Below are 24,622 nucleotides of genomic sequence, written 5' to 3' on the forward strand. Positions count from 1 at the left end.
CGAGAGCCGTTCCCTCATGGTCTGAGAGACCAGCTCCCCCAGCCCACCCTGCTCTCAGGCCCGGAGGTTGTAATGTGCGCTCGACCGGCAGCCAAAGGAGGGCTCTTGACACCGTGTCTGACGCAACAGGGGTTTTTGAAGGTAGGTCAGAGGGTGCAGGTTGGGTGAGGGTGAGAAGAGGGACAGGAAGAGGCAGGAGCACAAGCACTGTAACATGACACATAAGGCACCTGCAAGCTGCTGGGGAAGCCTCAAGTCTGCTCAGTGAGCCACGTGTGCCCTCAGCATAGGGACAGCCACCTTTCCCTCCGTGAGCCTCACATCCCAGGGTCAGCAAATCAAGAGGCACCAGCCATGCTGTAGGTGACTCAGAGCGAGTGCAGAGGGTCATGGTGGCCAGGGGCCAGAAGCAGGCAGAAAGCCATCGGGGCTGGGGAAAAGGCTCTGCTCTGCTTACAGCGTGGGCTGAGGGCTGGGGGAGCTCCATTTCCCCCTTGAGATGTTGGAGACGGGGCCGTTTGCCCTCCTGATAGGGCTGCAGGCAGCCAAAGGAGTACGACGACACAAGGCCGAGAGCGGCAAAGCAAAGAGCCCTGCGCAGCACAGGGAGGTGGCCCAGTGCAAAGCCAGCGTGGCACCCTGAAGGTGCCCGCTGCACTCTCATGTGTCCCTGGCCTGGGCAGGACAGGAATGTCCGTGATCCAAGAGGGCCTTTCTGTGGCCCCTTTGGGCTCAAAGCTGCTGCTCTTCTGGCTCCGTGGGGCCTAAAGCCACAGAGCTCGGCCTCCCCCACAGCAACAGGAACAAGACTTGGATATCAGGCAGTGGAGCTCAATGCCTAAGGCTCAGGGGCAGGGGCCTGCAGTCTGGAGCACAGGGAGGGCACACGCCCAGCCCCACAACTGCTGGCCTCCCAGCCCTGAAAGGCCAGGACCAGGGTTCCACGCCTGATTCCAGGGGGTCCCTCCCACTAGCCACTGACCTAGAAGCACCAGAGCAGCCAGCTGTCGGGATCAAGGCGGCTGCCAGGCGGCTGCTTATGGCCTCTGACAACCAATTGCTCAGGGCTTAGCAGTGCCTCAGCCCCTCAGGGTCTCCCCCAGCCTGGCCAAGCTTCCCGGCAGCAGCCCCGCAGTCCCACAGCAGCTCCAGAGCAGCCCCATCCAGAGGCACCTGGGAGCCCTGAGCAATGCAGCCAGCAGCACGCGGCCAGGAGGACACGGGTGGCGCTTCCTGCCCGGCACAGGGCTTGAGGCCATCTCCAGGCACCGCTCTGGCAGGGATCCCCGAACACTCCCAGGACTCCAAAATGATCCCCCACATCTCTGTACAGCCCTCCGGAAGCTCTCCAAACCGTCCAGGACGTCCCAGTTCCATCCCAATTTTCCTCAAAGCCTACTCTGGATGACCCTGGAGCAGAATCAAGACCCTATATATTCCTCTAGAACACCCAGCCAAAGTCATGTGGGCTCAGGTTCCCCGAGCTCAGGAGACCTGGGTGCTGCCAGGTGTCTTTCCCCACTCTGAGGGCTTTTCCTCACTCCAGGACGCCCATCCCCTCCATTGTCACTCACTCCGTAGTGCCACCAGTGACAGCCCCTACTGACAGCCACGAGCAGGAGCAGGAACAGGGGGGTCCTGCCAATATTCACAACCACTGCTGGGGACAGAGGGGACACACCCTGGACCCTGGGAGTCCTGAACATCCTGGCGACCCTGCGTGACTCCACCTGTGACCCAGGGTGAGCCAGGTGTCACCTCCAGGACCACCTAAGTTGTGAGTGCCTTGAACGCGTAGTGCCCGTCCTGTCCCAGCAGGTTGGTGGCCATGCACTGGTAGGTGCCTGAATGTCTCAGATCGATGTCCCCAAGCTCCAGGAGGGGACCCTGAGCCACCTCGTGCCCCTTGTGCAGCCAGGTGACAAGTGCTGAGACCACCTGCACTGAGCAGCGCAGGGTCACGGCATCACCTGCATGCACGTGATGTGCCAGGGGACCAGGGGCGATGGTGGCATTTGCCACGGGCACTGCGGGGACAGAGACAGGGCTGTGGGCACTGGGCAAGGTGGAATAGGGGTGCTGTGGGTGGAGTCACCCCCAACCCGAGGGTCCTGCTCACCCAGGACAGTGACATTCAGGAGGACACTCAGCCACACTGTCCTGGCATTGGTACTGGCAACTGTCATTGTCCCCAACATGGCGCAGCTCCAGGTGGGGGCCGGTGCCTAGCAGTGCCTCTGAGCCCTCCCGGGGCCAGGAGGACAGAGGACCTGTCCCAACAGCCACCGCACAGCTCAGCACCAGACGGTCCTTGAGTGCCACCTGTGCCCCTGGGGTACTGCGCCCACTGGGGGACCCCTGAGTGTGGGAGCTCTGCAGGAGGGGGGAAAGCAGGGGACAGTGAGGGACCTGGGGGGTGTCAGGGAGAGGCAGGGGAACCCCAGTGAGGGCGAGGGGGCGCAGAGATGAGGGGTATGGAAAGGAACCCTGAGGAAGGATGGGGGGTTCAGGGAGAGGACACTTGGAGAAGAAGAGGGGGGACCTCAGGAAGGGGTTGGTTTAGGGCACTGTGGGAGTGTCGCTATAGAGCGCGACAGAGCAGAAAACACCACAACTCCATCAGAAGGGTGTAAAAGAGATTTATTATAGTTTTTTTTTATAGTTTTTCAAGATATTTACATTTACTTAAAAGACACATTCAGTGCCCATTGGTTGTAAGAGAGAAACAAAGTTCTCAGTAGGTGTACAAGGAGCGATGTCATTCTGTGAGCCAGCTAGAGTCCGTATCTTTTAACTTTCTCTCCTTCATCATGTCTCTGTGGTGACAGCCTCGGTGTCTTCCTCCGGAGAGATACGGGGCTTTCCTTATCTTTAGGAAGCCTTTACTGACGCACAAGAACAGCACAAAATGCCTTTCCTACAATTCCCCCTTTTTGTATTTGACCCAGAAACACAACTGCTAAGGACTTTTGCAGGGTCCTTGCAATAATCCAAGCAGACAGAGGATCCATTCTTCATTCACTTACAGATTCACTTACAGATAACCAACTTCTTCCAACTCCACAACACACACTCTCACAATCCTAACATTCATATACAAACAAGGTCCATAAAAACAGATCTTCAAATACCGTTACAGACCTCACAATTTTCAGATGACACATTTGTAGCAGAATGACACCTTCACCTCTAATCAAATAACTTTCTTCCACACAGAATCAGAGACCAAGTCATCTGCCTAGTCACCACTTAGAACCAAGTAGCATCCACTTAACTTTACAATTGGTTGCTGCTCTCACAACCAACCTAGCTGCTCGAAGTCTGGACTTCAGCTACTAATTCAACCCTTATGCAAAGGCAACATTTCTCCCTAAGGTACATCAAATTCCCCTATTTTTGGAACTGTGTGTGCCCTGCAAAAGGAAATGGTACAAGACACATTTCTCAGTACTACCAACCTCTCTATAAGAGAATTCAAAGAAAAGAAGCAAAAGTAACATCCATTACCTTAAATTTTTGATTTTCAGCGTAAGCCTGTAACTCCCTTTACTCTGTCTTGAATTACCATCTTTACCATACATTCCTTGAGGGTCCATGCTTCCATCCACCTAATAATCAACGCAATTACCTACTCATTTTGCTTCTGCTGTAGAATTACCCATCCTGTCCTTTTCTTTGTGTTCCAAATAAGGTTTAACGAAATGGACAGAGACACAACGAGGTCCATTTTCTGTTAAAATGCATGCATATCCTCTTCCCCATGTTACTAATTCCACTGGGCCAGTCCACCTTTCTGTGATTAAGTCTTTTACCCATACCTTAATACCTTTCTTAAAGCTTGGCTGTTTTGAATTCAAAGACAGAAAATGATAGAATATAGGAGACACATGTAAGTCAGGTAAAGGACGCAGAAAGTTTAAGACATAAATGGCTTTGTCTAATCTCACTTGAGGTGATTCCCTTTGCATTCCCCATTTTTGTTTTTGTACCTAGCACTTCAACACACCATGATCACGTACAATAATTGCTTGGCCTGTTGAGGCATGAGGAGCACCAGCGGAATGATCAACATCCCAGGCACAAAAAACCACCTGGAATTTCTTTGAAACATATGCCGGGCCGTTATCCATCTTTACATGTGATGGAATGCCTAAGATGGAAAAGGTGTGGCAAAAATGATGAATAACATCCCGAACTGTTTCACCTGCCAACGCTGAGGCAACCATGGCATGAGAAAAGGTGTCAATTGTAACATGAACATATTTTGACAGCCAAATTCAGGCATTTTTGTAACATCCGTTTGCCATTCTTGCAAAGGGAGTAAGCCTCTAGGATTAGTACCGTAATATTGTGAAACATGAGATGTATGACGATGAGGGCAAGAAGAAATAATTGACTTTGCTTCACTATTTTATAATTTAAATTGCTGCCATGGTGCCTGAGCATCCTGATGAAAAAAATGGTGAGATAGAACAGCTTGCTATAACACATTAGGCACCATTTTTACTGCTGAGGCAGCCACAAGCGAATCCACATAGGTGTTACCTTCAACAAAGAATCTAGGTAGCGATGTATGGCTACAAATATGCATAATAAAATAAGAATGCCTTTGATTATGAATAACAGTCCACAATTTCAACAACATAACAAATAATGGTTTCTCCTTTACATTATACAACACAGCTTGGTCCAACTGTATTACTAAATTAGCATCATGAACAGAATCAGTAACTATATTTACGGAACTAGGAAATAAGGTAAAGGCTAAGAGTATGGGACAAAGTTCAATTAATTGAGGAGACCCTTGTTGAACCACTACTTCATATTCCTAGTGGTCATCTTTCTTCCAGGCTACAGCAGCTTTTCCAGTTCTTCCTGATCCATTTGTAAAAACTGTCACAGCTTCCCCTGGCACAGAAGAGCAAAGTTGTTTCCCCTGAAGAGGAATCCTCTTAGTGAAATTCAAAATAGGATGAGAAGGTGTGCTGGTCTGACTGGGAAATGGGAATTCTGGGATGCTGCAGTCAAACCAATGGGTGCTCAGATTTTAATATTGGCACCTGATGTAGCCAGTGAGGTTTGGACACACCTCTGAGAACACACAGGAGTTAAAAACCAGAGCTGCGGCCCTGGGAAGTTCTCTTGAGACTTCGAGGGAAAGAAATCAGATCTCCCTCCCCCATCCAGCTGCTGCTGCTGGGCGGGGGAGGGGCAGCCATGTGGTAGGCCTGGGCCTGGACAGAGATGTGGGGGGTGAGGAGGCCCTTGAGGATGGAAGGGTGGAGGAGCAGCAAGAGACATCAGGCAGCCACCCGCCCTCCCCAGGAGAGAGAGAGGGAGAGCTGGCATCTGAATTTGATAGCGGCCAGCCCAGCAGGTGAAGGGGGGGGAGTGCAGCGAGAAGGTGCCCGGCAGGGCAGGGTGGGAGTTCCAGAGCTCTAAGACAAGCAGAGACTGAAATTTTTAACCCTTTTCTTGCATGATTGAAACCTTGCAAATGCTGATCCTCCTGAAGCTGAATGAGAGGAGAGATAAGAGATGAGATAAGAAGGGATTAGCCACGAAGAAAATAGAGAAGACTCTTGAGTGAGGGGAGAGATGATAGAGTAGCCTTTTGGCTGGACTTTTCTTGTGTAGCCATAGACGGAACCATTTTTTTTCCTGTGACATAGAGACTTCATTTAGGGGGAGGCAGTGCCTCAGAACCAGGAGGGTTCAGTGTGGGTACCCCTCAGCCCCAGCAGGTGAAAAAACTAGAGGAGACAGATGTCCTGAAGGAAAGACTGTGCCTTTTTTAGAGTGAAACAAGGCATCCTTGAAAGACAACTCTAGAAGCAGCTCTGGTCCATGCGCAGTAGTGAAAGCACTAAGCATAGAAGGAAGGTGTCACGATAGCAAAGAACTTTCCGAGCAGTGCTGAGTGACATAGAAGCACACAAAGCTTCAACATGTTTCCAGGAGAAGCCTATAGTGCAAGAAGGACTCCTCTCCTCTTGATGAACTGAAGATTGAGTATTCTAAAGAGTGGTGCTAGACTGAGAGTTAGTGATTTAGGATAATGTATTGCATTGAGAAATTTGGTGGGAGGAAGGAGGAAAATGCTTTTGTAAGGTTTTCATTTTCCTTGTATTTTTTTTTCTTCTTTTCTTGTAGTTTAGTTAATAAAGTTTTCTTTATTTCTAAGCAAGAGTCTGCTTTGCTTATTCCTGGTCACATCTCACAGCAGACACCAGAGAGAAGGTATTCTCATAGAGGCACTAGCATTGTGTCAGAGTCCAACCATGACAGAAGGTAAATGATATACTATTTGACCTGTAAAGGAAGATAAAGTAGATTGTAGCTCATGATTGTTTTGAAAACACCACTCAAAATACCATTGTTGTACTTGTATGACAATAGTTACAGGATCACGGCCTAAGGTGTCATGGTAGCATCTGCGACCTTTGATAATGATGTCTGCAAAAAGCTTATACAGACCTGGAGCTGTTTTTCAGGACCTGAAAGATAAAAATATCCACTCCAAAATATGCAATTTTCTTCCCTTTTATCATTCTGTTGACACAACAATCTGCATGATATTTCATCATCTCTGAAAATAAAGAATTGCACACCAACAGAAACATCTATCTTTGTAACAAATCCAGATGTCAAGGCCAATTCAACTTCTACAGCCTTTTTTGCTGCAGTGGTCAAATGTCTCTCATCGGTAGAGGAAGTTATCCCTGATAGTAGGTCATACAAAGGTTGTAGTTGGTGATTAGTTATCCCCAAGTATGGCCTAAGCCAACCTATTGCACCAACCAATCTCTGCACATCAGCAGAGGTTTTAATTTCAATGTCCAGTTTTACAGGTTGAGACAGAATTTGTCTATTGGCGATTATCAACCCCAAATATTTCCAAGGCATCTGTCTTTGAACTTTCTCTGGGGCGATAACCAAACCAACTAGAGTGTGCATATTGTCCAGCAGTTTGAGGGCATTGGGTCTTCAGATGCCCTGATTCTTCACAAGCAGAACATGTGGGTGAGGACTTCATGACTTTTGCCAAAGAAGCCTTTTTTTGCACAACCGAATAAACCTTTGAGCAAGCAACTACAAGATCAGACAGCAAGGGATATCCTGGTAAAGAATCAATAATTCCCCTGCAATCATCATGTTACAATTGCATTTTCCCATGCTAGCTGTCTGCATAAAACTTACCTCAACTTATCATCTTCTACTTGCTTCTCAAGGGCTGCAGCAACCCTCTCCAAAAACTGCAGAAAAAGTTCCTTCACCCCTTGCTGGATGGTAATCTACCTTGGTTTAGGAGCTGCCATCTCCATTGTTTTAAGTAAGGCACTCATACCCAGCTGCTGGGCCTGTGCCAGAACCAGGGGGTCCCATCTTGCCTGCAAATCCAGGTTAGAGAATGGTCCATTGCCCAGCAAGGCATCAACTTATTACAGCACCTGTGTGGGCGCTGCTGGTGAGAGAGAGACGGTGAATCTTGTTTCTTGAATCAGAAGGCTTGATTTATTAATATATGATATAATACATTATAGTTATACTAAATAGAATATATAGAGAGGTTTTGCAGAGCAGCTAGCTAAGCTAAGAAGAGATAGAAAAGAACCCACAACAAAGTTGTGGCCAAGGACTCAGTCCCCTGGCTTGAACTGATGATTGGCTCTTAATTATAAACATAGAAAATGAGCCAATCAAGGTGAATCCTATTGCATTCCACAGCAGCTGATAATAATTGTTTACCTTGTCTTCAGAGGCCTCTGGCCTCCTGAAGACACAGAAATCCAAAAGGAAGGATTTCTGTGGAGAAATGTCTGCGACATCTCACCTTTCTAAATTGTATAAAAATAAAAGAAAAACGCTGATGTGGAATGAACAGGAAATTCCTTCACCTATAAAATATAGAATACTAACAATTCACTAAAACAATCCTACAATATAAGAAAATTGCAAAAACAATGCAAAGAGAATTCAAGTCCATGCAGCTGAGTTTCAGGAACAGTCCATCAGCTGAAGTCGTTTCTTTTGGACATCTGAGAGTCCTTAGAGTCCTTTTTTCCTGAAACAGCATAACACAATTTTAAACAATTTGAAACAATTTGAACAATTTTTAGAATGTCCTTTTCTGGCCCTTCAGTGCTTTCAGCGCTTCAGAGCTGCTGCCCTCTATTTTCAATCTTTTTTATTTAATTTTTAATTTTTTTTTTTTTTTTTTTTTTTTTTGATCGAAAAGCAAAAGAGCAGCAACTGAGCAGAGCAATGCCAGAGAAGGAAAGGCCCTGGGGGCCCTGGCCCATACTGGACCAGGAACCCCAAAACTGGCTCACACAGGGGGACCCGGACCGGTAGGACAAACCAGAACCCCTAGAAACACAAGGAGGCCAAATGATGGCCCTGGCCCAGGAACCTCCTGAGCCCAGCATCCCAGGCCAAACTCATGAGGCAGGCTCTGCATTCCCGCAGGCCTGAACCTTGCTGCTAGCACAATGGCAGCATGGGTAGTGAGATGCTTCCTTTCGCCTAAACCACTGAGGCATGCCAGCAGCAGGGAAATAGAAGCTGCCCCGAGAATCTTCATCTCGGGTCTGGGAATGTTTGTTTCCCACAGCATCACGGCACCACCCCCACTGGGCTGGAGACCAAAGGCAAAACTTTCGGGAGCCCCCTCCCCCTCGCCGCTAGGGCACAAGAGGGGCGGCAGAGATGGCAGCCTCCATGGGACAGCAACCGAAACACCACCCCCCAAACCACCGAGCTTGAAAGCCGGCAGCTGGACTGCCACAACAGTGAGCTGGCGGGCAGCCCCAGCTCCACGGAAGGAGAGACCCCCCGCCGGAGTGACTGCTGGGACGTCCGGTGGAAGCATCGGGGAGGGAGCCGGAACCGGGGGGGGAACCGCGCTGAGCGTGGGATCCGCTGCGGGCTGCTCCGAGGGTCCCGCGGGTTCAACGGCGTTTTCTGCTGCTGACTCTGGGGTCCGCTGCGGAGGCGCAGTCGCAGTCGCCGTCGCAGTGCAAACAGGCAGCAGCGGAGCTGGGAGAGACGGCGGAGCGTCGCTGTTGCTTAGCAACAGGTCAATCGCTGGAAGTGCTGCCTCTTCTGCCTTCTCCGACACAGGCTCTGGCGGGGGCAGGGAGGCCGGTGAAACCGTGGGCGGGACCTCCTGGAGAGGCGGAGATGGGATCTCCTGGAGTGACAGCTCTAGCAGGGCCATGGAGGAAACCTCGGAGACCGGTGCCACCCCCATGTCTGAAGGCGGAGTCTGAGAGGCCGGCGCTGGCTTGAGCGGCCGCTCCCATTCCCCCGGAGAGAGAGAAGGGGGGGAAGGAGAACACTCCATCTGAGCATGCTCCGGAGAAGGAGTAAAAAAAACTTCTTCGCGCTGCGAAGTTTCGCCCCCCCCCAGCTGTGAAGCAGGGGGGGCTGGGAAGAAAAATGTCCTCCCCCACCACGTCTTCTGCCAAAGGTGGTGGAAATGGAGCTTGGCCATAACAATTAGAAATCCATTGAAAACAAGCTGCTCTGCGTTTCAGGACAGGGAAAAGCTTTATAAATGCTGGGTAGATGGAAGGCAACACGCGTCCCTTGTTCCAGACGAACTGGAAAATGGAGTCCATGCACTCCCAGACAAAAGCATCTAAAGCATACAGAACTTCAGTAAAGAACCCAAAAAGCTTTGCCCATCTAAAGAACCCATAGATATCTGTTTTTGACAAAAAGCAACCATCTTCTCTGCACCAGTATTTCCAGAGGGCTATGAGCTTTTCCTCTGAAGGGGAGAATTGAATCTCTTCTGGCAAGGCATGTGTCTGCCATACAAACAGCCACAAGCTACGAAGGGCTGGTTCATCAGGGATAGAAAAGTGAACAGTACCTTTTGAAAGAGTCCAGCTTGCTCTGGCCAGCTCCACAGGTCTGCTGCTCTTTTCCATCATCTTTCCTGATGGTTTTCCAGAAGAAAGGTTCTCTTGTGGTCAGCCTTGGCTGTGAACTCTGTCCAAATCAGGATCTTCAGTTCTTCAGCTCCTGGCTTGAATCCACTTTCTGAGGTCACTTCAAAGCAACCCTCAAATGCTACACATACAGGATTTTTACCCAGTGCAGCAATTTTGCTCCTCTGGTCTTATCAGATTAATTTTTATTCTTACACGAGGGGTCACCAGATATTACAGCGCCTGTGTGGGCGCTGCTGATGAGAGAGAGACGGTGAATCTTGTTTCTTGAATCAGAAGGCTGAATTTATTAATATATGATATAATACATTATAGTTATACTAAATAGAATATATAGAGAGGTTTTGCAGAGCAGCTAGCTAAGCTAAGAAGAGATAGAAAAGAACCCACAACAAAGTTGTGGCCAAGGACTCAGTCCCCTGGCTTGAACTGATGATTGGCTCTTAATTATAAACATAGAAAATGAGCCAATCAAGGTGAATCCTATTGCATTCCACAGCAGCTGATAATAATTGTTTACCTTGTCTTCAGAGGCCTCTGGCCTCCTGAAGACACAGAAATCCAAAAGGAAGGATTTCTGTGGAGAAATGTCTGCGACATCAACTCCCACAGCGTGATGTGGATCCTGCTGAGGTAACTGCATATTGTCCAATGCTACTCTTTCAACCATGTGCTTCCAGGTAGCTTGAGACATTGAAACACACCATACTGCACTGGCTGAAACAGAATCCTAGCAAGGTGAACAATATCATAAGATGCGAAGAGTTAACACCATACTGATCTACTTTTGACTGAAAGTCCTGTACAACCCTCCATGCAAAAACCTGATCACTATCTTGTTGTCCTTAGTTAGGAGCAGCTTTGAAAAGAGGAAAAGCCACAAGCCCACCAGAAGCAGCAGCAGCAGCCATCTCCATCCTTTTAGGTGGACTTTTTTCTCTAACAAATTCCAATCTCCCACTTCAGCTGCTTTCATTCTCACAATCTCCCAAAATTGCAAAGGGTGTCAAGGAGTCACAGCCCCCCTGCAGGGAGGCAGAGTCCAAGAAACAGCTGGCCTGAATCTGCTACGAGGTCTAACAGATTCTTGCATCTTTTTAGGTGTACTTATAACTGGCAGTTCTTCATCAGAACTATCACTAGATGAAGAAGGACACAATGTTAAGGATTGCATTTGTTCAACCAGTTCAGGAGGGAGGAGGGGAGAAGATGGATCAACAGGGGATTGAGCAGAGGCAGACAACTTGAAGGAGGGCAGAGAAGGGGTGGATGGCTCAGGGGAAAGTGAGGAGGGGGAGGGAGCAGCTGATGCACAGGAGGGGGAGGGGGGAGCAGATGGCCCAGGGAGAGACAAAAGGGCCAATAACCCAGTCTGTTTTTCACTTCACTTCTTCTGTAGCTTCATTTTTGCTAACTGCTGTGCAAGTGTAAGATACTTCGGTTTAGTACTCAGTTCAACTAACTGCTGAGCAGGTGAACTATACACAGGTTTAACGTCGTCTTTTGGAGATAAATACCAAGAAACACTCTTAGCCTGCCATTTGATTGTCACCATAGCAAACCCTGGGGAACCCTCCACAGCAGCTGCAGCAGCCTCCTTAGGGGGAGATTCATCAACAGGTTCAGCCTCATCCTCCTCCTCTACTTCAGTTTCTTGCTCCAATTCCTGCTCCTCCAGTTCCTCCCCTCTATCTTGTTCTGCTTTCCATTCCTTCAATGCCTCATACAACAGTCTCCAGGAAATAGCCAAATCGACAACCGTCTTCTCCCCCTTAGATATCACTTCCCATAGTCTCTTCCAAACCTTTTTCCATGCCCTGACACTGAAGGCATTGTCGGCATCAGCTCCAAAGTCCTGTGATTTACACCATATCAGTCAGCTAAGAAGAGCATAATCAGAAGCTTGAACATTTTTCCTCTTGAATAAAGTTTTCCCCATGGACGAAACAGTCTTTTCCTCCTTTGATAAATTATGTCCCATTATTTTTTGTATATAATCACACACCTCGAATCAGATGTCTGAATTAGGTGTGGACCTCCGCAGCATCCTTGCTGCCTTCACTCATTTTTACCCTTCAACTTTTTTCTTGCTTTGTTCTTTCTGTTTTTTACAGTCCAGTTGCAATCACAGCGGACGGGCAGCAGATGTCGCTATAGAGTGCGACACGGCGCAAAACACCACAACTCCATCAGAAGGGTGTAAAAGAGAGATTTATTATAACAACATGTTGCTTTTATAGTTATTCAATATATTTACATTTACTTAAGAGACACGTTCACTGCCCGTTGGTCATAAGAAAGAAACAAAGTTCTCAGTAGGTGAACAAGGAGCCATGTCAATTCTGTGAGCCAGTTAGCGTCTGTCTCTTCTAACACCGGCACCTGCAGCACTGGGGTGGCTGTGGGACAGGAGGGTCTCGATGGCAACAGAAGGAACCAGGGGTCCCCCATTGCAATAGAGTGCTCTTGTCACATTGGGATGCACTGGTGTGTGCAGGGGATGCTCCAGTGATGCTCTGGGATGTCCCTGTGTGCAGGGAATAGGCTCTGGTCACACAAGGGGTGTGAGCCATGAAGCTGAGCTCACCCAGAGCTCTCAGGGTTCCTGCTGTTGTCAGGGTATGGGCACAAAGAGCTCTCACCATTTACAATGTGCATGGAGGGGCTGAGCCCACTGCCAGGTGTGTCACACATGTAGGTGCCACTCTAGCTGATGAGACAGGGCTCGTGTCCTTCTGGCCATGAGAGCTGCCCATTCCTGTGCCAGGTGGTGCCACCAGGTGGCCCCAAGCCCTGGCAGGTCAGTGTCACCCTGTCCCACAGCACCGCCAACCTCCAGGGGGGCTGCATGAGGATCTGGGTGGTCTGGGCACCTGTGGGTGACAGGGGACACCAGCCTGCCAGGGCCATTGCAGGGCCAGGGACAGTGGGGTGGGGCCATGGCATCTCCCGAGTACTCACCAGCGAGGCCAAGGGTCTGGGCTGGAAGGGAGAAGGGACAGGGCTGGGTGGGGGTGGCACTGCAGGAAGAGGACCACATGGGGGACAAGGTGTGGTTGCTGTCCCCAAACTGTCCCCTTTGGGACACTGGTTCTCATGAGAAAGTGCTCAGGAATGGTCCCCAACAGGTGTGATGAGGCCGGGGACATGTCTGTGCCCCAGCTGCCCACAGCCACATCTGTTGGGAATGGTTTCCCTGGGGATGGGGACAGTGTGGCCACTCTGGGTGGAGGAAGGAAGTGGTTCTCGGGGCTTTAGCTGGTCAGAGTGACCCTGAGGAATGTTAGAAAGTCTCTTTTCCCAGCCCAGTGCTCAAAGAAGGAGTCAGAGCTCTTCAGTTCTCGGTCTCAAAGTTGTTTATTGTTCCTTATCTATAAAATTCTTTCTCCTGTCCAGCTGAGATCTGCTGAGCAAGACAGACTGAGGCGTTCTGCCTGCCCCCAGGGTGGTGTTATCTTTTTATATTAAAAACTACATGTACAATATTTACAATTACTTTCCAATACCTATCACCTATGTCATGCAGTGAGCTTCTACTCTAAACCAATCTAAAAGTGCCACCATCACAGCAGAAGATGGAGGCCAAGAAGAAGAAGGAGAAAGGCTGGACACACCCAGATCCCTCCATCTTACCTTCTGAACCCCCATTCTAAAAACCCTAAAAAATTTATTTTTCCACCCGTGACCAACTCATTAATATTCTACTTACACTTTTGTGACTTGCAGATCTTCATATAAGGTTGGTAACTTTTGCCATGGGTCATAATCAAAACCACCAGCATCTGGGGCTCTGTGCCAAGGTCTCTGAGCCCCCTGGCTGTAGTCCTGGCCATCCAGGACAGCCAGAGGAATGTCCTGAATTCCAACAGCGGTGACACCACAGACACCTGGTGATAGCATGGGTCATCCCCACCAGCCTCATGACACCTGTCCCCATGGCCATGTGCCCATGGCCCTGTGGCCATGATGTTAGCGTTCAAAAACACATAATCACGGGGGATTATATGCTGTGCTTTTTATTAAGAGCTCTGGGAATCGGGGTATATTCAACCCAAATATGACTCCGACCATACATACGAAATGATCATGTTTTATACTCTATCGTTACATAACTTTCATGTTAATTATTAAACTTATATTGTTCTATTGTATACATAAATTTAGCTCCTCTCTGAATTTCCAACATAGTTTCTCACTATTCTTCTTATGGATATATAATAATTACATTTAATTACTAAACAATCATCACATCTAACAATTATATAATTTATCATACTGCTTACGCAGGTGCAGTTGATCTGGGAAAGAACAAAGCCTAACATTTTAGATTCTATCTTTAACTTTTTCCAGGGTTCCACTATCAATGATTCCATTCTGATGGTAGCAGTCTACATGGCCCACCTGAATGGCGCAGGTCCATCTGTCCCTGTCCCAACAGGCGCCCCAGCTCCAAGGTGCCTGTGGCCATATCCTTGTCACCACATCCCCTTCTCTCCATTCCTCTCCCTACATCCCATTCCCACAGACCAGCTGCCATATTCCGGTCCCCTGTTCCTGTCCCCACAGCCACTCCACAACTCTGGTCACACTGGGCTCCATGCCCATGCACTGGTACTGCTGGCCTTGGGGACCTCAGGGGACCCTGCAGCCCCCTGTGCCCCCTCCCCACCAGTCTCTGCCTCACCAGGGCCCATCTCTGGGGCATCAAGCCCATGCCCAGGGCACTCATCCACAGGAGCAGCACCACCTTCCCAGCCATCCCAGTATCCCCAGCCATCCAGGCTGGCTGTCATTCACTGCCAGGGCCACCTGTCCCCTGGGTGGTGGCTCTTTGGCTAAGGGAGAAGGAAGCGAGGTCAGATCTCACCCCCATGTGTTGGTGGCACGTTGTGGGGGCAGGGTGGGCACAGGGTGTTCCCAGGACTGGGGCAATCAGGGAATGTAGGGAGTGAAGGATGGGTGTACCAGGGAAAGGGTTAACCCAGGAATGGGGTCCTGGGAGGGATGTCCTGAGGGAATGAGGGTTCAGAGAATGGGGATCCTGAGGAGGGGGACCGAGGAGATTGGGGTGCCTAGGAATGGGGGTCTCCATGGGTGGGAGGCCCAGGAATGGCGTTCCCAGGGACTTTGAGTCACAGGATCTAGGTCCTAGGGATGGGGGTGACAGTTGGGGTGGGGCCTGTGGGAGTTGTGGTCCTGGGGGAATGGAATGGGGACCCATGGGATGGGATGAAGGGAAGGTGGATCCTGGGCCATGGAGACGCTGAGGAATGGCAGTCATGGGATGGGGCTCCCAGGGGAGGAGGACCCTAAAGAATTGGGGTCCCATGGTTGGGTTCTCAGTGGAATGGGGGTGCCAGAGATGAGCAGTGGCTAGGTGGGCATGGGGGTCACAGCTCCTTCACGGGGTGCCTCAGATTTGGGGGACACCCAGGGTCCAGCGCAGGCCCATGGGGTGCTTGTGGCTGGGGGTGATGTGCACCACAAGAGGCTTCCAGAAGGTTCCAGAAGATTCCAGCTCTCTGCTGTGGGTGATGCAGGTGCCCAGCTGTGCCCCCCACAATCCTTTCACTTCATCTTTTCTGCAACAGAAGGAAGAGGCCGTTTGTGCTTAGGGTCAGAGGAGCAGGGTGGTTCTGTTCTGGGGGGGCACATCCAGGAAGTTCCTTTCTTGTTGTTGTTCTGTTCTGGGGTGACATGTTCTCAGGGGAACCTGTCCCAGGGGTGACACATTCTAGCAGGGTGTGTCACTGTCCCAGGGGTGGGACATCCTGTGAACCCTTTTCCTGGGGTGGGGCTCTGCCCACCCCCACTCCTCGCTGGGACATAGTGACCTCTGGGATGCTGCAACTTGGGATGTGGCCTGCCCCCTCTACAAACACCCTTAAGGGCCCCACCCAGTTTGGGAGCCCTCAATCCGCCTTTTAGATTTTTAGGTGCAACACGCAGCCCTCCAAACCTTTCCATGTGTGAGAAGCCCCCACAGTGGTGACAGTGGGGGGGTGTCAGCTGGGGAGGGCACGGACTTCCTGAGACCCCCCAGCAGCCACCCCATCCGTCAGGGTCTCAGTACTGGGAGCCAGATGAAACACTCATGAGCCCACTGAATGTGTCCCACTCGGTCCACAACCCCAAGGACCATCCTCCCCTCCCCTGCTCAGCACTGGGATGCAAAACTGCAGATTTTTTCCCCCTGGAAAAGTGGCTGACTTGGCCCCAAGATTGCTGCTACAGGGCTGAGATACTGCCGAAGTCTGGAGCTATTTGTGCCTACCCCCTTGTGAGAGTCTGTCTGAATTTTCCCTCATCTGCCTCACGATCGTCATTGGGGCGACCACTGAAGAGAAGACCCCCCCCGTCTAGAATATCTGGCTCTGAAGGAGAAAAGTCACACGCCAAAGGCCCTGAGACCTGAAAGCTCAGTGTTAAGCTGTTGTTTTCACAGGTGTGTTTGCTGTGTGCTAAGAAGGGGGCACCATGCCCCGTTTGCAACAATAGCAGTTCTGGAAGCTGTCCCAGCTCTCGGCCTGGCTGGACTTCTCCTGAGTTTCAGATGGTCTCTCACAGAAGACCTTCACCTGTTTTACAACCACCGTGACAGACAGACTGAGATGTAAGAAGCCTCTCCATCAAGGACTGAGACATGAAACTCCTAAAAGGCCCCTCTGCTCCTTCCAAGAACTGGGACTGAAACCCTCAACCCAGGGGGAGGAGTGTGGGGGAGGCAAGCTGACCAAAGCAAGATGTTTGCCTGCAGATTGTGACCACTGGACCACTAACACAATGGTTCTTGCCTGGTGCCTAGCTTGGACTCTGTGTACCCCCCTTTCTATTCTTCCCCCCCACGGCCTTTGTTTCAGTTGCGAAATTTATTCTCCCTTCCCCCAACAAAAAAGAGTATAATTGGGGTGCAATTCAGCTGTGCCTTTGAGATCTCCCCAGCGTAACAGGCGGACCCTCAACTGGACTAGACGAAAGGACCTCATCTATGCGTTGGTAGCTATATCCCCCCTTTTTTTCTCTCTCCTGTCTCTTTCACTATCTTTTTCTCTCCCTTAATCTGTCTATCGCATTGTTAATGTGGTTATTTCAATAAAACTGCATTTGTTTTGAGTATCACTGCAAACCCCCTTGTACCATATTGGTTTTTGCACCCTGAGATCACTTCTATGAACCGTCAGGTCATCTGTTCACAAGGACGGATCCTGACATCCCTGCCTTTCCTGTTCCCCATAATCCCCCCCATAGGATTTCTGTCCTGGGGCTTGGGATGATTTGGATTTCTTGGGTTTTGGGAGAAATTCTGTTCCAGACTTCTCCATTCTTGCTCATCCTCTGCAGGATCTGACCCGACAAGTGCAGTTTGGGAATGGAGAACCAGGCAGGAAAGGGATCCCAAACTCCTGCTCCTTGAAGCCAGTGGCCATCCAAGGATGGGACCCAGCCATGGCCCAGCCCCACTGCACAGGGATGGCCATTGCCCAGCCCTGCTCTGCCCAGCCCCAGGGGGCAGCCAGCACCTGAGGGTCCCCCTCACCTCCTTGGCTTTGATTCTGGCAGCTTTAGAGCTGCTGCAGAGGTGAGAATTCTGTGGGTGGAAAAAGGCCTGCCTGTGGTTTGCTCAGCCCTGCAAGAAGCACAAACCCCATGGGGAGCCCAAGCAGTGGCTCTGTGAGGGCCTTTGGTGGTTTTCAGAGCAGGGCTGGCTGGAAACTCCTCCCTGTAGGGGCAGCTGTGTGGGAATAAGTCCGGAAATGCAGCAATTTAGTCCCTGTCTCAAAGGGACCGAGAGAGCCCCTGCCCTACTGCAAGTGTCACAACACTTCCTGCTCAAAAACCTGACTGGGTCCTCCTTCTGGAACAATACCTGCAACTTCTGGAACAAAACCTGCAACTTCTGGAACCTCATGGAAACAATGTTTGGGTTCTGGCTCGGCTGCCAGACAAGAGGGAAAAGTGTGGAAATACTGAGCAATGACTCTGCCCTGTGGCTGTGCTGGGGCTATGGGGAGTGAGCCTGTCTGGATTCCAGGTGTCCCCAAAGCTGCTCCATCCCTGCCCTCCTCACCTGCACAGGGCACAGGGAATAGACAGGACGGCTCCACACCTGCTGCACCCCTTCCAGGGTACCCCTCCACTTCCCAGAGCTGTGGGGGCCTTACCCTGGCAACGTTCGGTCCCGACACATCACAACAGTGGCTTTGGACACGCTGCCACAGTCGGTTCGGACACCCCGTGACCGTCCCAGCACTCGCAGCGCGATGGCAGCTGGGCCCCTTCCAGTGCTCCAGGACCACCATTGCGGTCCCTCCTTTCTGCAGACCCCACCGCAGGGTCTCTGCTCCCCCCTGTCCCGGGGTCTCCCCTCCGCTGTTTCGCTCCCTCCATGCTCGGGGCTCCCCAGTGGGGTCCCGGTTCCTCCATCCCAGCCCCTCCCACCCGCTGCCCCCGGCCCCTATGGCCGCCCCCCGAGAGCCCCGGGGCCGGCACCGGCAGAGGCTGCCGAGCCCCTGCAGGATGAGACGTTCCTGGGGCAGCGCCGGCTGAGCGGGGCCCGGCTCCCTCACGCCGTCCTTGCCCGCAGCACTCGGGCTCAGGCACAGCCGGGCTGCTCTTTCGGGATGTGCCGACAGCTCCTGGAGTGCTGCCCTTTGTCTGGAACGAGCCCAGGAGCACCCGAATCACCCCAGGACCTCCTGTGAGGCTGTGCCCGAGCCCTGAGGGGTTTGGGAGCCGATGGGTGTCACTGCTCTGTCCCAAATTCTGAGTGGAGCAGGAACGACAAGCGGTGCCCCAACATGGTCCAGCCCCGTGGCCCTCTCCTAAACACCCTGCAGAATTCCCGGCACTCCTGCTCCACCTGAATGTCCAGGTGCTGTTCCCATGGGCCCCCTGCTCCAGCCGCTCCCGCCTCAGCTGCTGCTCCAGTTTGGTCTTCCTGGCCGGCCAGTAGGAAGCAGCGGCGACATGGCACAGGCACAGAATAATCTCCAGCACCAGCAAAAACCTTCCGGGCAGCCAAAAAAGCTTCTTGTGGGCAGAGCTGGCAGCCTCTGACCCCCAAATTGTGTCCAGTGCTGCCTTGTGTAGTCCAAAATCCCCAGGAGAGGCAGCAGAGCCTTGTGTTTGTGAACAGGGATGCTTTAGGTGCACGGCTGAACTTTAGCAACCCCGGCCCTAATTACAACGCCTCCTTAAGGTTCTGCAGCTCGCAGAGCAGCACAGGGACATTGGCCCAAACAGCCCCAAACAGCTCCAGTTTTTCCCCATTTTTCCCTCCCAAGGCACTACTCCCAGTCAGGGCTGTCCCTGTGCTCCAGCTGCTGCTGCAGTGCCCTCAGGGCTGTGGCTCTGCTTTCCTCCTCCTCCCCCTGAGGCTTGTGTCCTGACCAGGGGTGTCCAAGGGAGAGCAGGAATTCCAAACGTGTTCTGGAGCCCCTGGAGGAGTCCTGGCAGAGTCAGCACAGAGCACCAGTTTTCCTCAACACGCTTGGGCAATTTAACAATCCCAGATCTGCTGTGCCAGAGCTGAAGGAGGAAAAGGGAATGAAAAGCTGAGGGTTTGCTGGAATTGTGGTGTAAAGCCATCAGAGGTGCTGCTGTGGACCTGAGACCTGTCTGGATTAAGCCGCTGCCTTCCTTCCATTCGGAATCATGGAGAGCACTCATGGGTGTTGCACAGGGCGTGTGCCCGGCCCCAGGACACTGCTACACTGCCAGTGGGCACTGGGATCCAACCTGCTGCCTTGACGGCTTCTGCCCGCTGCTGGTGGTGGTGCCGGGAGCGATTGGTGGCCGTGAGTTTGCAAAAGGAGCGATTTCCCCTCCTGCCTCCCGGCCGAGGCCGCCATGGCCCCTGAGGGGATGGAGCTGGACCGGGGCGCCCCCTGCTGGCCGGGAGTGCTCCCTGCAGCGCCCCCTGCTGGCCGCGGTTATAACTGCCACAAAAACCAACAGCACTGAGCAGGAGGGAAAGTTCTGGGTTTGTGTTCTTTGTTCTGTTCTGCTTTCTAAGTTTCCTAGTAAAGAGCTGTTATTCCTTTTCCTACACTTTTGTCTGGAAACATCTTTATTTTTGAAATTAAAAAACAATTTAGACATAGGTCTTCTTTTCTTCCAGCAACGTTCCCACTTTCTTTGACAGATATTTCTCATTTAAATGAGTTGCCAACTCCTGGGTTCCAGTGTGGATGGGACAGACACCCCAAGAGGAGACAAGGTCAGGGACTTGGCCAGCTCATGCTCTTTCTTTTAAGCCAGTTGGCCCAACAAGGGCCCTCTCCCCAGGTGGCACTTCTGGTCACACGGCCACTCAGGAGCTGGCTTTGGCAGAACGTCAGGCTGACAGACTGATGGACAGCTGGGGCCCTACCTCACCAAAAGCAAGGCCTGACCCACCCCTGCCACACGCAGCTGTTCCAAAATGTCTCCAGACATCAAACTTGTCCTGTCTCTGACATCCCCCCCTGTGCCATGGCCTGAACATGACTGCCCTGGAAAAGGGGAAGGCTCTGGAACCCCTAAAGGGCCTTTGTGACATCATTGTGCGGGGAACACGGCTGAGGAGGGGTTTGGAACCGGGGAAAAGAGAATCCAGAGCCTCCTGAAGGCTGCTTTGGCCATCAGAGCAAGGAAGGTCCAGGGCCCTGCCAGGTTCCTCTGGTGGAGGAAACGTGCTGAGGGAAATGTCTAGGGTTTGTTCCTTTTTGGTGGCTTTCCATGGAAATTGTTCCTTCTGTGACAATTCAGACTCTGAATCTTGTTGCTGTTGCTGTTGCTTTTATTCTCTCTTGCTGCTGTTTCAGGAAATTGTTCTTCTCTCAGCCCTTTGAGATCTTCATGCCATTACAGGGAGGCAGAGGGGCAGTTTTTAGTGGCAGCACACACACGAGTGGGTGCCCATGGGTGGGGATCCCCAGTGCCCCCAGTTCCCCCCCAGTGTCACAGCACATTCCCGTAGATGTCATCGGGTTCCCATGGTGGCACCTGGGGTCCCCGCAGCTCCGCGTAGGTCACCTGGGGATCCTGGAGGGTGGTGGCATGGGGGGACGCTGCGAGAGACACGGGCTGTGGGATCTGGGTGGGGTGACACTCGTGGGTGACGTGTCCCTCTGTGTGTGTCCCCCCTCTACTCACCCCCTGCCCTCTTGGTGACCACGACGTGGGTGTACAGCACCTCCCCCTCCTCTGGGGTTGCCGGTGGATCCGGGGGGGCCCTGAGGGAATAAAGGGGATGTGGGGGAGGGGATGGGAGGTTTTGGGAGTTGAGCTGAAAAGGGAGAGTTTGGCTTGAGCCTCCCACTCACCTTTCCTGCTGCTTCCTGGCGGCTGCAGAGGAAAGAGGGGAGGAATGGCTGTGGGGTCCCAGGGCCCTGAACCCTCACAGAATTCTTGAAACCCCTCGGGACCCCCAAGAACTCATGAAGCCCTGAAGCCCCCCAGAACTCATGAACCTCCCGAGTGCCTCTTACAAACTCAGCCTCAGGAACCCAAAGCCCAGCAGGGACAGAGACCACCAAACACTCAGAAGGCCCCTGAAAGAACCCACAACATCCCTGCAGGACAATCCAGCACGTCTCCAAACCCTTCAGGACACCCAGACAAGGACACAGTTCTGGGGCTGTGGGTACTGCCCTATTGCTACCCGACTCTAGGAACCTCTACAGCTCCCTGGGACCCCTGTACCCCCATTGTCACCCACACAAACGGTGCCCCTGGTGCCAGGCCACAATGACACCCACGAGCAGGAGCAGGAACAGAAGGGCCCCACCGACCCCTGCAGCCACTGCAAGAAACAGAGGGGGACACATCAGGGTCACCCATCACCCCAGGGGGCCTGCACTCCTTGGTGACCCTGTGGGACCCCACCTGTGTCCCTGTGTGTTCCTTTGTCCCACGGTGTCACCTCCAGGGCCAGCTCAGGGCTGAGTGCCCAGAACACGCGGTGCCCATCCTGTCCCAGCTGGTTGGTGGCCATGCACTGGTAGGTGCCCGAATGTCCCACATCGATGTCCCTGAGCTCCAGGAGGGGACCCCAGGCTACCTCCTGCCCATTGTGCAGCCAGGTGAAGGTGACAGGGGCTGAGCCCACCTGCACTGAACAGCGCAGGGTCACATTGTCACCTGCACGCACCTGGTGTGACAGGGGACCGGGTGTGATGGTGGCATTGGCCACGGGCACTGCAAGGGCAGAGACTGGGATGAAGCCATAGGGAGGGGCTGGCAGCCGGTGTGGGGGTATAAAGACAGGGGTGTGGGTGTGGTGAGGGATTTTGGGGATGGGATCACAAGACGGAGGGGCGAAGGGACAAGGGGAGTGATGGAAGTACCCAAGAAAGGTGTCAGCGGGACATGGAGATGCTCAACCAGGGGACCCAAGCAGGCTGTGGGTGCTCCCTGTGCCCATCCCTGCACTCACTGCACACTGTGACGTGGACCCAGGCGCTGCTCTTCCACACGGCCCTACCCTCAGAGTGCACCTGGCAGCTGTAATTCCCCGAGTGGGAGACCCCCACGGTGGGCACCAGCAGCTGCAGGGACCCCTGTGGACCCCCCACCACCTGCCCGTCCTGGTAGAACACGTGCAGGAGGGGGGCTCGGGGCTGCAGGGGGCTGAGGGTGCTGAGGCAGCGGAGATTCAGGGGGGACCCCACGGTGGGCTCGGGGGGACCCTCCAGCCCCGGCACTGAGAAGAGCTCAGGGAAGGAGAGGAGAGGTGAGGACTGTGACTCTGAGTGCACTGGGAAGGGGTTTTGGGATGTGAGGAGATTGGAGTTCCACATGTGAGGGTGCTCACCATGCACTGTCACTGTCACTGTCACTGCTGCTGACTGAGATATAAAGGACCTCACCAAGCCCTTGCAGCTGTAGCTGCCGCTGTGGTTCAGCTGCAGGGGGGACAGGGATAGTTCAGTCACATTGACGGGTCCCCTCAGATCCTTCTCGTCCTGGTAAAATCGCACCTCGGTGACCGTGTTGTTAAACCAGCCCCGGCAGCGCAGCGTCACCGTGTCCCCCTCCAGCAGTGGCTGTGCTGGCACCTGCAGCACCAGATCATCTGTGGGACAGGAGGGTCCCATCTCACTGAGAGGCTCAAGACTGCTCCGAGGTGGGTGCCCCTGGCACCAGGGACATCTGGGTGCACTGGGATGAACTGGGATGCACTGGGATGTCCAGGTGTCCTGGGGACAGGCTCTTTTCCTCAGAATCATGGGGTGTGAGGCCACCCACTGAGTGGAGCCGACCCAGACTTGTCAGGGGCCACGTGAATTATTAAAGATACCCCCTCACCATCTGAGACTGTCACGGGGGGGCTGCGGCCCGTGCCAGGTCTGTCACATGTGTAGGTGCCGCTCTCGGTGACACTGAAGCGGTCATGTCCCTCCTGCCACCAGTGCTGCCCATCCTTGTACCAGGTGGTGTCACCAGCAGTCCCCGAGCCCTGGCAGGTCAGTGTCACCCGGTCCCACAGCACCGCCGGCCTCCAGGGGGGCTCCACCAAGAGCTGGGTGGTCTGGGCACCTGTGGGTGACAGGGAACACCAGCCTGCCAGGGCCAGTGTGGGGCTGGGGACAGCGGGGTGGGGTCATGGCATCCCCTGAGGACTCACCAGCAAGGCCGAGGGTCTGGGCTGGAAGGGAGAAGGAACAGGGCTCAGTGGGGGTGGCACTGCAGGGACAGCAGCACAGGAGCAAGGGGTGCGGTGGCTGTCAACAAACTGTCTCCATATGGACAGCAGTTCTTTTGAGAAAGTGTGTCTGGGTGGTCCCCAAAAGATTTGGAGAGGCACAGAGACAGATCTGTCACAGCCACCTGTGCACCACATCTATGTGGCACAGACACCTTGGGAACAGGGACAACAAGGTCACCCTGGAATGAGGGAGAACTTGGGGACTCTGTGGACACCCTGGGCATGAGGACACCATGGACACAGCCCATGCTGGCCCAGGTCACCCCCACGAGCTCATGATCCCATCCCCATGATCCCATCCCCATGGCCATATTCTCACCATTCTTGTCCCCTTCTGTCCGTGTAACCCAATTGCCTTGTCACTCTCCCCAGAGCTACCTGAGCCCAAAGGTGCCAGTCCCTACATTCCTGTCCTCACATCCCCATCCCCAAATTCCTGACCCCTCTTCCTGTCCTCAAAGCCACCCTACATCCCCAGTCCCACCCAGGTCCACTGTGGGTAACATGGACTGGCACTGCTGGCATTGGGGACCTCAGGGGATCCCGCAGCCCCCTGCGCCCCCTCCCCTCCCTATCCCCAGGGTGTCAGGCCCGTGCCCGGGGCACTCACCCCACAGGAGCAGCACCACCTTCCTGGCCATCCCGGTGTCCCCAGCCATGTGCACTGGCTGTCACTCGCTGCTGTGGCCACCGCTCCCCTGGCTGGCAGCTCTTGGGATGAAGGGGAAGGAAGCGAGGTCACATCCGTCCCCACGTGTAGGTGGCCTTTGGTGGGGGCAGGGTGGCCACAAGCTGGGCACAGGAAGGAGATGAGAGTAGGTGGGACAAAGTGGGACATGGGGTTCACAGGAAGGGAGGGCTCGGTGGGTTTGGGGAGCCAGGGATGCGTATGCAGGGGAATGGGGTTCCTGAGGAGGTGGAGTCATGGGTCTGGGGGTGCCAAGGGTGGGGGGGACTCAGGGTTGGGAGTCCA

At 53.0% G+C, this 24,622-nt stretch overlaps 1 pseudogene; it reads right to left on the bottom strand.

The window, feature by feature from the left end:
• Window positions 1-970: 970 nt before the first annotated feature.
• LOC131567360 (Fc receptor-like protein 3) lies at window positions 971-24,345 on the bottom strand (annotated as a pseudogene).
• Between the last annotated feature and the right edge of the window lie 277 nt (window positions 24,346-24,622).

This window comes from Ammospiza caudacuta, chromosome 23 (genome assembly GCF_027887145.1).
Source record: "Ammospiza caudacuta isolate bAmmCau1 chromosome 23, bAmmCau1.pri, whole genome shotgun sequence".
Taxonomy (NCBI): Eukaryota; Metazoa; Chordata; class Aves; order Passeriformes; family Passerellidae; genus Ammospiza; species Ammospiza caudacuta.